The sequence below is a fragment of the Arachis duranensis genome, chromosome 4 (assembly GCF_000817695.3).
Source record: "Arachis duranensis cultivar V14167 chromosome 4, aradu.V14167.gnm2.J7QH, whole genome shotgun sequence".
In the NCBI taxonomy this organism is placed as follows: Eukaryota; Viridiplantae; Streptophyta; class Magnoliopsida; order Fabales; family Fabaceae; genus Arachis; species Arachis duranensis.
The window spans coordinates 110,584,981-110,604,650 of record NC_029775.3 but is presented as its reverse complement, the minus strand read 5'-3'; the positions used below and the strand labels follow the sequence as shown (position 1 = coordinate 110,604,650).

The 19,670-nt window shown below is 34.7% G+C and overlaps 1 pseudogene; it reads right to left on the bottom strand.

Moving 5' to 3' along the window:
* Nucleotides 1-469: 469 nt before the first annotated feature.
* On the bottom strand, nucleotides 470-18,650 carry LOC107485813 (disease resistance protein RUN1-like; annotated as a pseudogene).
* Nucleotides 18,651-19,670: the final 1,020 nt, after the last annotated feature.

Below are 19,670 nucleotides of genomic sequence, written 5' to 3'. Positions count from 1 at the left end.
AACCATTATGATGAGTCAATCTCGCTTAGTTAATCCCTAACATCGAGGAGTAAGTCAAGCAAGCATAATTGACCTTAATCCGTAAGTCCTAGCTAACTTACCAAATTAATTGGTAAAGAGCTAGCGTCAATGGAAACAAGAGTCAACTAACTACCCAAGAATTGCCACTAAATGTCGGACATTATGACTCTAGTATCCTAAGAACTCAAATTCCAAGCCAAGGTGTGAAATCTACTCAAAACTCATAATTGGCATTTTCACAAACACCTTGTGGGCATAAAACCAAAACATGCAAAGGAAAAAAGGAAAACTATAACCAATTATTCACAATATCAACAATGGACATTCAATCAAGCATATATAAAGTATAAAACATTAAATTCATCAATCAAAACTTCAAGATACCAAAATTGCATATATAAACAAAGTAACTTGAACCATAAGAAAATAGAAGCAAAAGTAGTGATATTAAAGAGGAAATTAAAGAGTACTTACAAAAGATGAGTAAAATCAAAGATCAAGCTTGCTATAAAATGCTACAATGGAGATTGACAAAACCCTAGGAGAGAATTTTCTATCGACACTACTCCTACTCCTAATTATGTTTCTAAGACTATCTAAGTGAGCTCCCTTAATGTATGATCATTTCCCTTTGATATAGCATCACAAAAGGCTTCAACAACTCCAAAAATTGGGCCAAAAGAGCCCCAAAATTGCGAGCCACGTGCTTCATTAATGAAATGACGCGTAGGGACCTGTGCATACGCACAGATGTGTGCGTACACACACTTTGCTGTTTTGTCATTTATGCGTACGCACAGAGGGTTGTGCATACGCACACCAGCCGATTTCCTTCTTGTGCGTACGCACCTTTACTTGTGCGCACGCACACTTGACTGTGTGTGCTTTTCCTTATTTTCTTCATGTATTCTCTCTTGTACATGCTTTCGTCCACTTTTGCCTAGCTAATCTTGCCACTAGGATCTGAAATCACTCAACAAACATGTCATGGCATCGAATGGCATAAAAGTGGAATTAAAATGATTAATTTAAACACAAAAAGCACATGTTTTCACATTTAGGTTCAAATTAGGGAGAAATCACAAAAGTATGTTATTTTGGTGATTAAGTGTAGGTTTAAGTGATGAAATTCGTCCAAATCAAGTCAAAATATCTCATCAAATATGGACTCATCATACTCCAATGTGTTTTGTTCTTGAATGAAAGGCAGGATTTCTTGCAATGTGCAAGGTACTCTGACTATCACAATACACATAAATCTTCTGTTGTTTGTGCCCGAGTTCTTCCATCAACCTTTGGATCCAAATAGCTTCCTTGCATGCTTGTGTAGCTGCCATATATTCAGTTTCTATAGTAGATAAAGCTACAATAGTCTGTAATTTAGATAATCATCTCACAACTCCTTCTGCAAGTGTAAACATATAACCTGTAGTAGATTTTTCATTTATTAAAATTACCTGCAAAGTCTGAGTTGACATATCTATTGACATTGAATTCTGATCCTCCAAAACATAATGCAACATTCGAGGTCCCTTTGATGTATCTCAGGATCCTTTTAACAACATTCCAATGCTCTTTACCCAGATCTTCTATAAATCGACTTACCACCGCAACTGCTTGAGTAATATGTGGCCTTGTACAAATCATGGCATACATAAGGCTTCCCACCGCTGATGCATACGGTACTGAGACATTTCCATTCTCTCTGCCTCACTACTAGGGCACATACTTGAGGATAATTTAAAATTCATAGGAAGTGGGGTTGAAATTGGCTTACATTCTTGCATATTGAAGCATTGCAAGATCTTTTTCAAATAATTCTTTTGCAATAACCAAATCTTCCTATCCCTTTTGTCTCAGTGGATTTGCATCCCTAAAATCTTGTTTGCTAGTCCCAAGTCTTTCATATCAAACTTTCTAGCTAACCGTGCTTTCAATTCTTGGATTTGATCTTTGTTGGGACCTACCACCAACATGTCATCCACATACAACAGCAAAATGATGAAATCATTATCACCAGACCTCTTGTAATAAGTACAATGATTTGAACTCAGTCTGTTGTATCCAAGGCTAATAATGAAAGAATCAAATCTCTTATACTAATACCTTAGCGCCTGCTTTAGACCGTATAGAGATTTAGTTAACCTGCAAACCAAGTTTTCTTTTCCTTGTTTTTCAAAACTTTCTAGTTGGAGCATATATATCTCTTCTTCAAGTTCTCCATGAAGAAAATCAGTCTTTACATCTAATTGCTCTAGATGTAAATCTAATATAGCACACATAGCCAAAACTACTCTAATAGTAGTTAGTCTCACCACTGGAGAAAATATTTAATTGAAATCAACACCTTCTTTCTGAGCATATCCCTTGACAACCAATCTTGCACGATATCGTTCTACCTGATCATTACTATCTCGTTTGATCTTGTAAACCCATTTGTTACCAATGGCTTTTCAACCTGTTGGAAGTTCAACAAGTTTCCAAGTATGGTTGCTACGTAATGCCTCAATTTCTTCTTACATTACTGTCATCCATATAGAAGCATCTAGATTGCGCATAGCCTCCATAAAATTTGTTGGCTCTCCATCTTCTGTCAGAAGACAATATGCATCATGGTTTGTCAAAACATAATTTGAGTGCCATGATAGTGTTTGTTGAGTTAAGAATTTATCTAACTTAATTAATGATGACAAACATTATTTTTATTGGGTTAACTACCCAATTAGTTTTGATTATGTTTGATTAGTGTTGCAGGCCAAAGAAATATTGTTGCAACAGCCCAATAGGATAAAAATCAAACCAGAAAAATAGTGGGCTATAAAGCACTAAAAGCCCAAAGTTGTTAAGCAAAGAAATCACTTGGGCTGAATAAGAAGAAAGCCAACCGAAGCCCAAGTTGCTCACCCAAGTTGATCTCTCCAAGTTGGTATGCTCCAAAGCCAACACTCATTTCTCTTTCGGTCAGTCTCAGAGAAAACAGAGAGAGAGCTTCGTTCCTTACTCATTTCATCAAAGAAGAAAGAAAGAGAAAACTTAATCCAAAAGGCAAAGGTCTAATCACTCAAATCAAACCATTTCAAGCTAAGTCAAAAGTTAAAGGTGATTTATTTCCATTTGCTTGCAATTTACTTTCTTCCCCCCTTCTCCAACTCTCTACTATTCTATTTTGGGATAAATGGAGAAAGTGATTTTTGATAATCACTGCTGTGAATCAATGGTCAAAATTGTTTCTTGGAGACAAAGTTATAGCTCAAAGTTTCAGATCTGGGTTTACCGTTGAACAATTTTTTCATTGTCTCCCTGAGGCTTTCGGTCAAACAAAAAGGCTCAGAATCAAAGTTCCTAATTTAGGGATTAATTGAAAACAGTGAAATAGTAAGTTGGTAGCACACAGTTTGAGGAGTTGAATTGGAAGAAAGCAACTCAGAAACATGGAAGGAGATACAAAAAGAAAATGTTTTCTTCCTTCTGAAGACAAGAAGAAAGAACCAGAGTTTGGTTTTTATAGTAAGCTTCTGGAGAAGGTTCAACGTTTTAGACAGTGCTATCTAAAGAAAGAAGCACTCTGCCAAGTTCTTGAGGGACTTTAACCTATGAATGGTATCAGGAACATAATCAAGTTTTCCACAACCCTTTATGTTCAAATCTTCAAGGCCAACTAAATTTCCAAGTGAGGAGGGTAACTTCCCTATAGGAGTTCCACTTAGAGAAAGTCTTGACAATTTTCTCATGCATTCTCCAAACTCTGGGGGATTTTCAAAACTCTCACAATGCTCAATGATCAACTCCTTCAAGGAACTCATCTCTAATTTACCTGGAAGAGTTTTAAGCATTTCGCAATAGCTTAGATTTAAGTGAACAAGATTCTTGTGGTGTATGAGGGATATGTGAACCTCAGTTAGGCTATCACAACCTTGGAGATCAAGTGTTTCAAGAATGGGAACCCCGGAAATATCAGGTGTCTGCTTTAGGTTGCGGGAGCTACTCAAATCCAGGTACTTCAGCTTTTCCAAAAACTGATTAAAAAGAAAAAAAACACACAAATTTCAAAATATTAGTCTTTTATAAGTCAATATGGAAAAATCAAATTTAAAAGATCTCTTGATGAAATTATCTAACCTTTTTTCCATGCTAAACTTGTTCAAGATTGCTACGTTGCATTTTGATTTCAAGTATTTTCAACAGCTTCATATTGTTGATTTAACAAGGGGAGAGTTTCCAAAGGACAAAAATCCCAATACAGAACTCTTACTGAACTAGGGAAGTGGTTGAGGCCAAGAGGAAGTTCCATGTATGGTAAACTGAGAAAATAAAACAAATAAATGTTCATTTTCATATCAGATCAATCAGTTGTAAAGGAAGTTTCACCTACCAGATCATTTGTCAACACTTGATGAATGTCATCTTTAGACCACAGCCTGCTACGCTTGCCTGAGTTACTTGGAGATTCTTCATACACAATATGCCTCCCCATTTCTTGAAGCAAATCATGCATTTCGAACTTATTATCCTGATCCAAAGTTACCAAAGCTTTATCAATCAATGTAACAATTTCGCTTCCAATATCACTTCCAACTCCAACATAAAAATCACACATTCTTAATATATGTATTGCCTCATCTTTTTTCATTCCTTTAAAGAAACAAGCAATATCAAGAAAAATATTCTTTTCTCTTGGCATCAAATGATTGTAGCTTATTTTCAAAGCATTGAGAACTTCAAAATGTGGAAAATTCATTATTTCTCTAATGGTATTATGCCAAAAGTCAGCATTTCTTCTATATAGATAGGAACCTAAAATCTCAACTGCCAAGGGAAAACTTTTTAGGGTGTGTGGTTCAAGGATTAATTTTTATGTCTAGAATATCATTACTAGGAATATAATTTCTTGGAATAATATTACCAAGTATATAATATTCCTATGTTTGGTTTGTAAAAATAAAATCTATGGAATATTAATAATATGCTTAGGAATGTTTATAACAAATATCTTTAGTTAAATTATTATTGACTCTAAATTTTTTAAATTTACTAAAATACCCCTAATATCAAATATCTTTAATTAAAATTATTATTAATTCTAAATTTTTTTAAATTTAATAAAATACCCCTAATAACAAATATCTTTAATTAAATTATTATTGATTCTAAATTTTTTTAAATTTACTAAAATACCCTTAATATCAAATATCTTTAATTAAAATTATTATTGATTATAAATTTTTTTAAATTTACTAAAATATCCCTAATAACAAATATCTTTAGTTAAATTATTATTAACTCTAAATTTTTTTAAATTTTACTAAAATACCCCTAATATCAAATATCTTTAGTAAATTTAAAAAAAAATAAATATAAAACTAATCGAAAAGCCAAGAGCAACAAGAATTCAAAAGCCACCATTAATTTTCAATAAACATTTCTTGGAATCAAGCCATCACCAATTGCTGCACATTATAGTTCAAGAGGAACCTTACCTAGTTTTTCATGGATCTTAAAACCTGATATAATGGCACCAGTAACTAGGATTTTAGCTACTTATATTCCTCATAAAACAACAGTAACAATTGGCACAAATGTCTTCCTATCAAGTCACTATAATATTCAATAAAAATTAAAAAATAGCAATATTTAAAGCAATTTCTTCAAAAATGACAAAAGTTTCCCCAGTTGAAGTTGGAACACCATGTCGATCAGACTATTGTCCCTTAGAATGCTAAGGCCAGCCTTCATTCTATCATCACCATTCAAACCAGGAACATCTCTCAATTGTGCCATTAGCTTCATTCTGCGCTCAGCTCCTTCTTTCTCATGCTTAAAACAAGAAACCATATCAACTAAAACGGCTGTGTGTTCTTGATAAGCACCTTTCATATCTCTCATTGATTCTACTACTATGTCAATCACTTCCTCACTTTTGCTCCCTCTTTCTCTTTTATTCCTTTCTATATATGAAGCACTAGGAGCAGCAGAAGAACTAGGAGCAGCAGAAGCACCAGGAGCAACAGGAACACCAGGAGTTGGAGGCTCCTAAAAATTTTGCATCTTCGTGTGGCATCCATTGACGCTTAGTTTGCTTTGAATTAGGTCGAGTATTCTCTTCCATTTTCTATAGAAGAAGAAAATAACACAAGACAATTTTTCATCATCTTAAAGCAAGAAATCACACAAGTATGAAAAGAACAGTAATTAAAGGCCAATCACAGAATCACTGCAATCCCATTTTTATCATATATACATGTGCTATCTGCTATCTTTCCAGAGAAGAATCTCCTTCTTTAGGTTCAAGTTGTTTAAAGGCTTTCAAACAAAACAGATTATAAGCTTCTTCTTGATCTAACCCTTTAACTTCATAAGTTCCATGGACTCCATGTATATCTAGCAAGTGCATATCTCTGGCTGTGATTATTTTTCTACTTCCCGGTCCAAACCAATCTTGATTCTCCGCTAAATTCTCTAATTGCTTTAGCTCACTTACATAATCAAGAACAAGAAGAACTTTCTTATTGCACAAAGCACTTTTTATCGTTGATTTTCCATCTTCTATGTCATGAAAATAGCTATTTATGTTTAGACATGCAAGAAGGTCTCTTTGCAACTGAACAAAACCATTTTTTGCAGACAACTCTCTAACATTTCGCATGAAGCAACAAACTTTGAATTCACCTCGGATGGCTTCATATACTATTCTCGCTATAGTTGTCTTTCCTATGCCACCCATTCCCCATATCCCTACAAAGCGAACATCATTCAACCCAATACCTATGAGATTAATCACTTCCTCCAACCTTGAAGCAATCCCAACACGATTCTTAGTGCAAGATGGCAATTTCGGAATTAGCTTTCTATGTATGTGTTCAGAAATGCTTTCCACAAATCTTGCCTCAAGTCTAAAAAGATCATAAAGTGAAGAAAAGTCATACATCTTGCTTGTCACTCAAGAAACACTAGCAAAATAGTGTAATCGGTGTTTTAGTTTCCAAAATTAAGCAAAGATATAATTTTCTAACAAAAATATGTAGTATAAATATTATAACTTGATGAACAATCATTCCGAAAAAAGAAATGGCACTTCAGCAATTAGATGGTTATCATTTACACCAATACCCTAAATTACCATAATATGTTGATTGTATTTTAATTTTGATGAGTTTGGAAAACTCTAATTTAATTTGATGATGATCAAACATTATTAAATTGATTAATTACAAAATTATTAATATGATTTCAATCCATATATGTTGATTAATTAATTTTGCTATGCAGGTGTTAATTGGGCCAAAAAAAAAGAAAAATATAACAAGCCCAATTGTATCAAAAATATTCAGCCTTGGTATTAAATTATTGTGATTATGGTGGCTGAAATCATAGTTATATTATTTGGGCCAGAAATTATTACATAAACCCAATTGGTTAATTCCATAAGCCTTGATGCAAGAATATATGATGAGTGGCTGAATTATTATAATGTTGGGCCAGATTGGAATATAATTATTAGCCCAAATTAATTTTTTGCTAGACACCCAATGCTTGGTCTGAAACCAATTGTGAGAGAAAGCAAATATTTTGTTTTATGCTTCCAACGGATCATATTTCTATCAAGTGGTGGATTTCAAATTCAATTAACTTGAATTAACTTACATTAGGAGCCATGAGAGAGAAATTGATTTGATTGATGGCCATTAATGAAGGCACGCTACTCAGCAAAGAGAGAAGTAAAAGCAACTCTTCTTTAATTAATTTATTCAAATTCAATTGATTGCTTTCTTTCCACTCTCTCTTCTCTCTCTACTTGCTTCTCACTTTTGGTCACTTTCATCACAGCAACCATGGAAGCTTTTGCAAGCTATCAAGATGAAGCTATGAGCAAGTTAAAGACCATCACAATGATGGCAAGAAAAAAAACATAAAGTATGTAGTGGATGAGATCTTCACCATGAATGGAAATATTTGGTGAGGTAATCTTGAGCTCTTTATACCCAAAAAAGAAGAAGAAGATCTCAGCCAGTTAGGAGAAGATCCTTGGAGGGATGGCTCGTCTCTGCTTTTGGGTTCACTCATCACAGAAGGTAGCTAGGGTGGCTACGTGAAGAAGGAAGCAAAAGTGGAGCAGGAGGAGTTGTCATGCATCATGAAGCATCAAGGGCTAGGAGTTCAACTTGGAGTGCAAGGCAAGATGGAAGGCTCGGATTGATGAAGATTGGTGACCAAGGAAGGACCAGAGGTAATTGCATGTTGGATATTGCATTCGGTTACTTCTCCTCTCTCTCTGGCCGAACCGATTTTGCATGAAGAAGAGGAAGTTGGCTTGGTTTTTTGGTTTCAACCGTAGAGGCTTCCCCTTCTATAAATAGGGAGAACAGCCAGGGCTTGAAGCAAGGAGAGTAAGTGCAGAGTTCTCATAGCTACCTAAGCTAATAGAAGTTCTTCTCATTCAATGTATTCTATTTTGTATTTTTCTGTTTAATTTTGTCATGTCTTGAGTCTCATGGAAAAAGGCAAACAGTGAGGTTTGTATGAAAAAGCCATAGAGCTAAAAAAGGCAGAGAGTGCAAAATTAAAAGAAAAAGCCATAGATGTCCTTAGAGTTTCTTTGTACATCTGTGTTGTGTTTCATGATTTTGTGAGAATCCCCTTGTAAGTTGGGTTAGCACTTTAGAATTGGTGTTTGTAATCAATGAAGATTATAGTGAAATTCCATCATTGTTGTGATGGAGACTGGATGTAGGCTGCATTGCACTTAGCAGCTGAACCAGGATATATTTGGGTGTAATTCTCTCTCTCTTCTACTCCATTTCTGTTTCTGCTGCACAGGAGATAAAATAAAAAAATATCTCATGCCAAGTGACGAGACAAAAAGAAAAAATCTCGTGGCTAGGGACGAGACAAAAATAAAAAAGTCTCCAGAAGTTGTTTCAAAGACCAGCAAGTATTACCAAGTGAAAAAGGGGCTAAGATTCAACCCCCCTTCTCTTAGCCACTGAAACCATCAATTGGTATCAGAGCTTGGTCTCAAAGAGATCAAGCTTTGCAACTTGGAGAAAAGATTCAGATGGCAGAAAATAGTGGCTCAACTCTGGTGTCCTACAATCTGACAGAAGGACAATTAAGCAACAGACCTCCTCTTTTCAATGGAAAAAACTACACCTATTGGAAGGAAAGAATGAAGATATTTGTACAAAAAGTGGATTATAGACTTTGGAAGATTATCCTAGAGGGTCCTCAATTTCCAACCACCACAAGTGTAGAAGGTGTAATCTCTCTCAAACCTGAAGCAACCTGGACCGAAGAAGACAGAAACAAGGTGGAGCTCAATGCCAAGGCTATCAATATGCTCAACTGTGCTATCAGCTTCGAGGAATATCGACGGATATCACGATACACAACGGCAAAGGAAATCTGGGACAAATTTCAAATCACCCATGAAGAAACCACCATAGTAAAGAAGACCAGGATAGATATGTTGAACAGAGAGTATAAAATGTTTGCAATGAAGGAAGGAGAATCTATTGATGAACTGTTCGAACGTTTCAACATCATCATTGTTGGCTTGGATGCTATGGAAATCAAGTATCCTGATTCTATACTTGTGAGAAGAGTATTGAGATGTCTCACTAAAGAGTGGAAAACTAAAGCACTAATCATATCTGAGAGCAGTGGTCTTGATTCTATGACATATGATGACTTGAGAGGAAACTTACTTGCTTTTAAAAACACTTATTTAAAAAAGGATTCAAAAAATAAAGGAATTGCTTTTTCATCTGTGACTAACCCCCTGGATAATGAATCCAGTTATAATTCTTCTGAAAATGAGTTTGTGTTGTTTGCCAAAAAATTTCAGAAAAATGGTGAAGTTCAGGAAAAGAGGCAAAGGAAGCAGTTCAAGAAAATAGAAGAAAGATTTTAGCAAGGTGACATGTTACAATTGCAAAGAGACTGGGCATTTCAAATCGAACTGCCCTAAGTTGAAGAAGGAAGAGAAGCCAAAGAAAGGAAAGAAGAAAGGTCTGATGGCTTCTTAGGAGGACTTGGAAAATGACTCAGATGATGATGAGAAATCCGAGACCAAGTCACAACCATGTCTCATGGCAGATCACATAGATCAGGTAGTCTTTAACAACCCTGACACTGAAGATCTTCATCTTATGATAGACCACCTTTCTGAAAAAATAAGATGTTTTCTGCTTGATAACCAAGATCTTGAACAACAAATTATCATTCTTAAAGCTGAAAATAGTTTTCTCAAAGAAAAGCTAAGGGAGGCCGAAACTGCTTGTGAACTTGTTGAAGAAAATAAGCAGTTAAAAGTCCAACTTAGAAGCTGTGAAAGTGATCATTCTATTGTTGCATATGTAAACTGTTTCAAAGAAAATGAAGAGTTGCTAAAAAAGATTAAAAGTCTTGAAAATGACTTAGCCAAGTTTACTCAAAGTTTTGAAAATTTAAATCAAATATTGGCTAGTCAAAAACCTCTTTTTGATAAAGATGGCTTGGGATTTTACAAAAATTTCAAATATGAAAAGAAACCTTCTTTTGAAAATAGAGCTTCATCCTCTAATGATACAAGGTTTCAAAACCCCACCTACTTTAACAAAACAGCAACTCCAAGGTTTTGTAGGCTATGCAACCAAAACGGTCACTTTCCCATTCAATGCTTTTTTCGTGAAAGAATGATTGGTAACAAATTTTACAAAGTTGTTTTTTATTACAATGGATTGGGACATAGGAGATGATTTAACGTAAAAGGATCCAAGAAGATTTGGATATCTAAGGTCACTTGAGTTTATTTTGTAGGTATGCCTAGCATCCAAACGGAAGAAAAACATGTGGTATATGGACAGCGGATGCTCTAGGCATATGACCGGAAAGGCAACCTTCTTCATAAAGCTTGATGAGTATGACGGAGGACTTGTCACTTTCGGTGATGATGGTAAAGGAAAAATTGTGGCCATTGAAAAAGTTGGTAAAAGCTTTTCATCTTGTATAAATGATGTTCTTCTTGTAGATGGCTTGAAACATAATTTACTTAGTGTTAGCCAATTGTGTGATTTAGGTTTTGAAGTTGTTTTTAGAAAGTTTGTATGTTTAGTTATTTGTGAAAAATATGGGAATTTTTTGTTTGAGGCTAAAAGATGCAATAATATGTATGGATTGACTCTTGAGGACTTGAAAGAACAAAATGTAACATGTTTCACTTCTCTTGAATCGAAAAATGGCTATGGCATAGAAAGTTGGGTCATGCTAGCATGTACCAAATTTCTAAGCTAGTTAAGAAAAAATTGGTTAGAGGAATTTCCAATATTAAATTTGATAAGGATCTTACTTGTGATGCTTGCCAATTAGGCAAACAAGTAAAATCCTCTTTTAAATCAAAAGATGGAATTTCAACCAAAAGGCCATTAGAGATGTTACACATTGATCTTTTTTGTCCAACAAGAACTCAAAGTCTAGGAGGTAAACACTATGGTTTAGTAGTGGTGGATGATTACTCTAGATTTGGTTGGGTACTTTTTCTTGCCCATAAAAATGATGCTTTTCATGCATTTTCAACTCTTTGCAAAAGAATTCAAAATGAAAAGGATTCAAAAGTGGCCCATTTGAGAAGTGATCACGGAAAGGAATTTGAAAACCAAGATTTTGAAAAATTCTGTGATGACTTTGGAATTGCTCATAATTTTTCATGCCCTAGAACACCTCAACAAAATGGGGTTGTTGAAAGAAGGAATAGAAGCCTTCAAGAGATGACTAGGGCTATGTTATGTGAGAATGAGGTTCCAAAATTTCTTTGGGCTGAAGTTGTAAATACAACATGTTACATTTTGAATAGGACTATTATTAGAAAAGGGTTAAAGAAAACTCCTTATGAGCTATGGAAAGGAACCCCTCCAAACCTTAAGTATTTCCATGTTTTTGGATACAAATGTTTTGTACTTAACAACAAAGAAAATCTTGGTAAATTTGATCCAAAATCCTATGAGGGAATATTTGCTGGATATTCCACCACTAGCAATGCTTATAGGATTTACCTCAAAGATCATAGAACTATAGAAGAATCCATACATGTTACTTTTTGTGATTCAAATTCAATTCCCAGTGCTGTAATAGATGATGATACAGATTGTGAAGATGTTCTCAACAAGGAAACCAGTGGAGAAAATCCCAAAACTGTTCAAAATGAAGAATCTGTCCGTCCAGTTTTGTCTCGTCAGGATGGAGGAGACATTTCTGTTTTGTCTCCTGAACCAGCAAGAGAATCTGGAACAGACCAGCGTGATGAGGCACATCAAGGCTCAACCTCACTCCGAAAACCAAGAGAATGAAAGTTCATGAGAGGTTATCCTCGTGACTTTATCATTGGTGATCCCTCAGAAGGTGTAACAATAAGTTCCTCATCCAAAAGGCAAACCGAACTAAGCAATCTAGCTTTCTTATCACAAATAGAGCCTAATAATGTGAATTAAGCTCTTGAAGATCCTTCATGGATCAAAGCCATGCAAGAAGAACTAGCTCAATTCGACAAGAATAAGGTTTGGACATTAGTACCTCATCTGGATGGTAAGAAGGTAACCGGTACTAAATGGGTTTTTAAAAATAAACTTAGTGAGGATGGACAAGTTGTTTGTAACAAGGCTAGATTAGTGGCCTAAGGTTACGATCAAGAAGAGGGTATAGATTTTGATGAGTCTTTTGCTTCGGTAGCTAGAATGGAAGCAATTAGGTTGCTTCTTGCCTATGCTACCCATAAGGGCTTTAAAATGTTTCAAATGGATGTCAAATGTGCTTTCCTTAATGGTTTTATTGATAGAGAAGTGTATGTGGCACAACCCCATCAGTTTTGAACATAAAGATTTTCCAAATCATATTTTCAAACTCTCTAAGGCCCTTTATGGTCTTAGACAAGCTCCAAGAGCTTGGTATGAAAGGCTTAGTGCCTTCTTATTGGAAAATTAATTTCAAAGGGGTACCACAGACACAACTTTATTCATTAAAGCATCTAATGATGATATACTCCTAGTTCAAGTTTATGTGGATGATATTGTGTTTGGATCGGCCAATAAGTCCTTGCGTGAAGAGTTTGAAAAACTCATGACTAGTGAGTTTGAAATGAGTTTAATGGGAGAGCTAACTTTCTTTCTTGGCCTCCAAATTAAACAAACTCCTAGTAGTACTTTTATTCACCAAGGAAAGTATGCTAAAGAATTAATCAAGAAATTTGGCCTAGAAAATTCCAAACCAATGGGAACTCCAATGCATCCTAACACTAAACTTGAAAAGGATGATAATGGCAAAGATGTAGATGAAACATGGTATAGAAGAATGATTGGTTCACTCATGTATCTTACTTCCTCTAGACCGGATATTGCTCAAAGTGTGGGTGTATGTTCAAGATTTCAATCTCACCCAAAAGAATCTCATTTCTCTCGGCCGTTAAACGCATCATTAGATACATTAAGGGAACTAGTGATTATGGCTTATGGTACCCAAAATCTGATGAATTTTGTGTAGTAGGATTTTGTGATGCAGATTATGCGGGAGATCAGGTGGATAGAAGAAGCACATTGGGCATGTGTTGCATCCTTAAAAGTTCACTCAACATGTGGTCAAGCAAAAAACAAGCCACCGTAGCTCTATCCACAGCCGAAGCTGAATATATTTCTGCATCTGCATGTTGTTCACAATTAATTTGGTTGAAAACTCAATTGGAAGATTACAAATTAAAGATCAATAGTATACCCTTATTCTGTGATAATATGAGTGCTATAAATATTTCAAAAAATCCTGTTTTGCACTCAAGAACCAAGCACATTGAGATTAAATATCATTTCATTAGAAAACATGTGCAAAGGGAAACTATTGATATTCAATTTGTAAAATCTGAAGAACAACTTGCAGACATTTTTACTAAACCCTTGTGTGAAGACAGATTCTGCAGTCTGAGAAATAGTTTGGGAATGATTGACTTAAGTTCTGTTGAGAATTTGTGAACTTATTGATTCTGCTTTGTTTTACCTCGTAGGTAAGCAGGAGATAAAATTCTGGAAGTGGAAATAAGGTATAGAAACAGGAGGAGACTATGCTGACTTTAAATATCTATGGGCCCCACCAGGTTTATTTAACCTCACCCTGCCCAGTTTTGAATTCCTCCTTGTGTTAATCACAAATCTCCTTTTTGTTGTCTCATCAAATCTTGTTGAAAGAGGTTATTGTCAAATCAAATCTTTATCATTCTCTCATCCCTTGATTTTAGGAGCAAAACTTTCAGTTTTTAATTTTAAAATCCTTCCTTGGTTAATAACCGCGCCTCTTATTTGTTTCTTGTTGAATTCTGATTCTGTTTGGTTTATTTTGGTACTTTGTAGGCTGTTTGGATACTCTAGACCACTGATATTTTGTTAAACTCTTGAATATTTTGGTTTTGGTTATATTTGTGGGTGTTCTATTATCATTTTTTTGCAGGTTCCCCTTTGATGACAAAAAGAGGAGGAAAGCTGGAAAAATTGAAAAGTTGAAAGAAACAACAGGGGCTGAAATCTTTTGTGATTCATTGTCACCCCTATGCCTTGTTCCAATGATTATGATCTGTTTTGTTGAAATGGTTGCTGAAATTTGGAACATAGTTATTTTTTGATGATCCCTTTGGCAGCGTTTGGTTTGAGAGACATAGACATTGAGACATAGAACAGTGGTACACGGTGACACATGTCTACTGTTTGGTTTGGTGAGACACAGATTTTCGAAGGACACGGGAGGACATGAATGGACACGGAGACATTAAATTTGTGTACCTCCAATTTGGTGAGACACTAAGACACAACTTGTGAGACACTAATTTTTTACTCTTTTACCCTTATTGAAATTTTAAAATTTGTCCTTTTATCTCCCCAAACCTTTTTTTTTCTCTTCCTCTTTTAGATTCTATAACTAAATTTATCTTTCTATTTTCTTAAAAAAATTGTACATTTAATTTTTTATTTATTTAAATTTTGATTAATCTTTGATAAATTCTGAGCTTTAGTTTTTTATTTTTTTCAAAAAAAATTATATATTTAATATTTGAATGATAATTTAAGATGATATTAGAAGAAATAAAAAATATTAAAAGAAATAAAAATTCAATGGTGATGACATGTAGTGTTTGGGATAATGGATGTACAGTAATAATAATAAAACTTGTGGTAGAATGAAGGATAATTCAGTCTTTTTAAAATATGTGTGTCTTGTTCTTTATTTTTACCAAACACAATACATAGACACAAATATTTTATGTCCATGTCTTGAATGACTATGTCTTTGTGTCTATGTCTGATCATGTACATCAACCAAACGGAGCCTTTATGCTCTTATATGTGAATAAATACTGGATAATTTTTTTTGTTTGTGCTCTGATATGATTATGTTTGATTAAAAATGTTTTTCTTGCTATAAACTGATAATTATTTTGCTCTGATATGATGGCTGAAAAATGTTATGTATTTAATCAAATATTTTGGTAGCAGAGTTTTGGGAATTATCAAATGTTTTTCTTTACTTTTATGTACTTTGTACGTAAATTTTTTTATTGCTATTGAGCACAAGATCAGCTATATGATAACAAGTCAAGTTGTGTTTATCATGTTATTTCTGCTCATAAATCAAGCCATTCAACTTCTTACATTTAATATGGTTGAATAACATTGTTGTCTTAGGCTTGATAAAAATTGTTACAGGTATAAAGCTTTCCTTGGTAAAATAGCATATATTGAGGGGGAGCTATATAACAATATGAAAGGGAAAGGAGTCATGATCTTCAAAGAGAGTACTCTAATCTTTGATTTCTTTTCATTTCAATTTTTAATAATATTTGTCATCAAGGAGGAGATTGATGAGTTTGGAAAACTCTAATTTAATTTGATGATGATCAAACATTATTAAATTGATTAATTACAAAATTATTAATATGATTTCAATCCATATATGTTGATTAATTAATTTTGCTGTGCAGGTGTTAATTGGGCCGAAAATAAAAGAAAAATATAACAAGCCCAATAGTATAAAAAATATTCAGCCTTGGTATTAAATTATTATGATTATGGTGGCTGAAATCATGGTTATATTATTTGGGCCAGAAATTATTACATAAGCCCAATTGGTTAATTCCATAAGCCTTGATGCAAGAATATATGATGAGTAGCTGAATTATTATAATGTTGGGCCAAATTAGATTATAATTATTAGCCCAAATTAATTTTTTGCTAGACACCCAATGCTTGGTCCGAAAGTAATTGTGAGAGAAAGCAAATGTTTTGTTTTATGCTTCCAACGGATCATATTTCTATCAAGTGGTGGATTTCAAATTCAATTAACTTGAATTAACTTACATTAGGAACCATGAGAGAGAAATTGATTTGATTGATGGCCATTAATGAAGGCACGCTACTCAGCAAAGAGGGAAGTAAAAGCAACTCTTCTTTAATTAATTTATTCAAATTCAATTGATTGCTTTCTTTCCACTCTCTCTTCTCTCTCTACTTGCTTCTCACTTTCGGTCACTTCCATCACAGCAACCATGGAAGCTTTTGCAAGCTATCAAGATGAAGCTAGGAGCAAGTTAAAGACCATCACAATGATGGCAAGAAAAAGAAAACATAAAGTATGTAGTGGTTGAGATCTTTACCATGAATGGAAAGATTTGGTGAGGTAATCTCGAGCTCTTCATACCCAGAAAAGAAGAAGAAGATCTCGGCCAGCTAGGAGAAGATCCTTGGAGGGATGGCTCGTCTCTGCTTTTGGGTTCACTCATCACAGAAGGTAGCTAGGGTGGCTACGTGAAGAAGAAAGTAAAAGTGGAGCAGGAGGAGCTGTTATGCATCATGAAGCATCAAGGACTAGGAGTTCATCTTGGAGTGCAAGGCAAGATGGAAGGTTCAGATTGATGAAGATTGGTGACCAAGGAAGAACCAGAGATAATTGCATGTTGGATATTGCATTCGGTTACTTCTCCTCTCTCTCTGGCCGAACCGGTTTTGCATGAAGAAGAAGAAGTTGGTTTGGTTTTTTGGTTTCAACCGTGGAGGCTTCCCCTTCTATAAATAGGGAGAACAGCCAGGGCTTGAAGCAAGGAGAGTAAGTGCAGAGTTCTTATAGCTACCTAAGCTAACAGAAGTTCTTTTCCTTCAATGTATTCTGTTTTGTATTTTTCTGTTTAATTTTGTCATGTCTTGAGTCTCATGGAAAAAGGCAAACAATGAGGTTTGTATGAAAAAGCCATAGAGCTGAAAAAGGCAGAGAGTGCAAAATTAAAAGAAAAAGTCATAGATGTCCTTAGAGTTTCTTTGTACATCTGTGTTGTGTTTCATGATTCTGTGGGAATCCCCTTATAAGTTGGGTTAGCACTTTACAGTTGAAAGCTTGGCAGTGACCAAGTCAAGTTCAGTTTTTGGGTTTAGATTCTGGACTTGTCCCGGATAGGAAGGGTAGTTCCTAGGGAGAATTGGTGTTTGTAATCAATGAAGATTATAGTGAAATTCCATCATTGTTGTGATGGAGACTAGATGTAGGCTGCATTGCACTTAGCAGCTAAACCAGGATATATCTGGGTGTAATTCTCTCTCTCTTCTACTCCATTTCTATTTCTGCTGCACAGGAGATAAAATCGAAAAATATCTCGTGCCAAGTAACGAGACAAAAAGAAAAAGTCTCGTGGCTAGGGACGAGACAAAAAAAAGTCTCCAGAAGTTGTTTCAAAGACCAGCAAGTATTACCAAGTGAAAAAGGGGCTAAGATTCAACCCTCCCTTCTCTTAGCTACTGAATCCATTAAATTTTGATTATAACAAAAAACTTGCTAACCAGTGTTATGGTGATAAGTATTAGTGTACATTCAGATCAACATAGTAGAAAATAAATGAATAACTACTTACTGATATTTGGAATCCCAACCAGAATAACTAGCAATTTGTGTGAAAGCATCTCTCCACCTTCTAACCTTGTCACTGCCTTCTCCAAATCTGTGTTCATGTTTTCTGAAAGCTTCAGCAAATGTTCCTTTTTGGTGCCTCACATCAGAGGGCTCAACACCATAGAAGACAGGCACAATCTGTATCCCCAGGTTGTGTTTGCACTCAATGATCTTTTGAAGCTCATCCAAGCACCAAGCAGAGGAAGCATAGTTTGACGAGAGAACAACGACCGCAAACATAGACTCTTGAATTGCTCTGAGGAGTTCAAGAGTGATAACTTGACCTCTGTCAAGGTCCTTGTCATCCCTGAAAGTTGTGATTCCCTTCCTTTCAAGTGAGGCACATAAATGATCAGTGAAGCCTGTGCGAGTGTCTTCACCCCTGAAACTCAAGAACACGTTATAGGTCCATGATCTTGATGAAGGAGGAGTGGAGAAAGAAGAGGCTTCAGCAGCTAAAGATGCCATTGCCATGTATATGGGAAGGTGTAATAACAGATTGTGTTTTGTGGTGTGTAAATTTTTTTTTAGCAGTGTTGTTTTTAGTAAGTATTGTTGACATAGATTAAATAGCAAATAAATATCATGGTTTAATGCGTGTGAATAGAGAGGAAAGTGAGCAGAAGCTGCTTGGGTAGCTTCCATCACAGGATAGGAGAAAGCCAGGAAGGAGTGCAAACCATTTCTTTAAAGATATGGCCTACACACTACAGGGAAAAGAGAGGGTGCAGAGTAAAGGTGAATCTTTAAAGATATGGCCTACACACTACACACTACTGCTTGGTGATTTGTCTGGAAATTAAAATAAAGGTGAATCTTTAATAAATAATTAAAAAGGTGAATTGGGTTGTTGCATCTAGATAAGACCATATTGGTCTCCCATTTGCTATGTCTTCTTTTAACTATAATGGAATAACTCATAACAAGAATCTTCCTTATATGTATCCAGAAATTCTAAATTATAAAAATATATTTTATCATAATGGATAACATTTTATATCATGAATTTCATCATTCGTATTTAATTTTTACTTTTATTTAGTTAGTGTATTTAATATTTCAAAAAAAAAAAGCAATATCAAGAAAAATGTTATGCTCTATTGGCATTAAATAGTCATAACTTATTTTCAATGCCTTGAAAATTTTGATCTGCAGACCACTTTTTTATTTCATTAATAGTACCATGCCAGAAATCATCATTTCTTCCACATAAGTCGGAACTCAAACCAATCTTTCTTAGCATTCCAACACAGTTCTCTGTGCAAGATGGTAATTTTGGAATCAACTTTTTATGTATGTGTTCATCCATGCTTTGCAGGAGTTTTGCTTCATGGCTTCAAAGGAATTAAGAAGAGAAGTAAAGTCATAACAGTCTAGTTACTAATCTTGATTGCATTATATACAGAGATCTGAGACTCTGACATAATATGCAAGTAAACTAAGTATGATTTTTAATTCCTAGATAATGATTCATAGTTTATACGACATTACGACCTCCTCATTTTGTATTTATATTATAACTTTGAATTGAAAAAAAAAACTTATACTTTATAAACACTGTTTTATCAAATTTGATTAGAGATCTATTCTTTTTTATAAAATAAAATATGTAATATAAATACTAAGTTCTCCTACAGTTAGATAATTAGCATCTAAGCCATGTCATTCTCTACCAATATATAATTTTGCACTTTTTGATTCGTGCTTAAAGG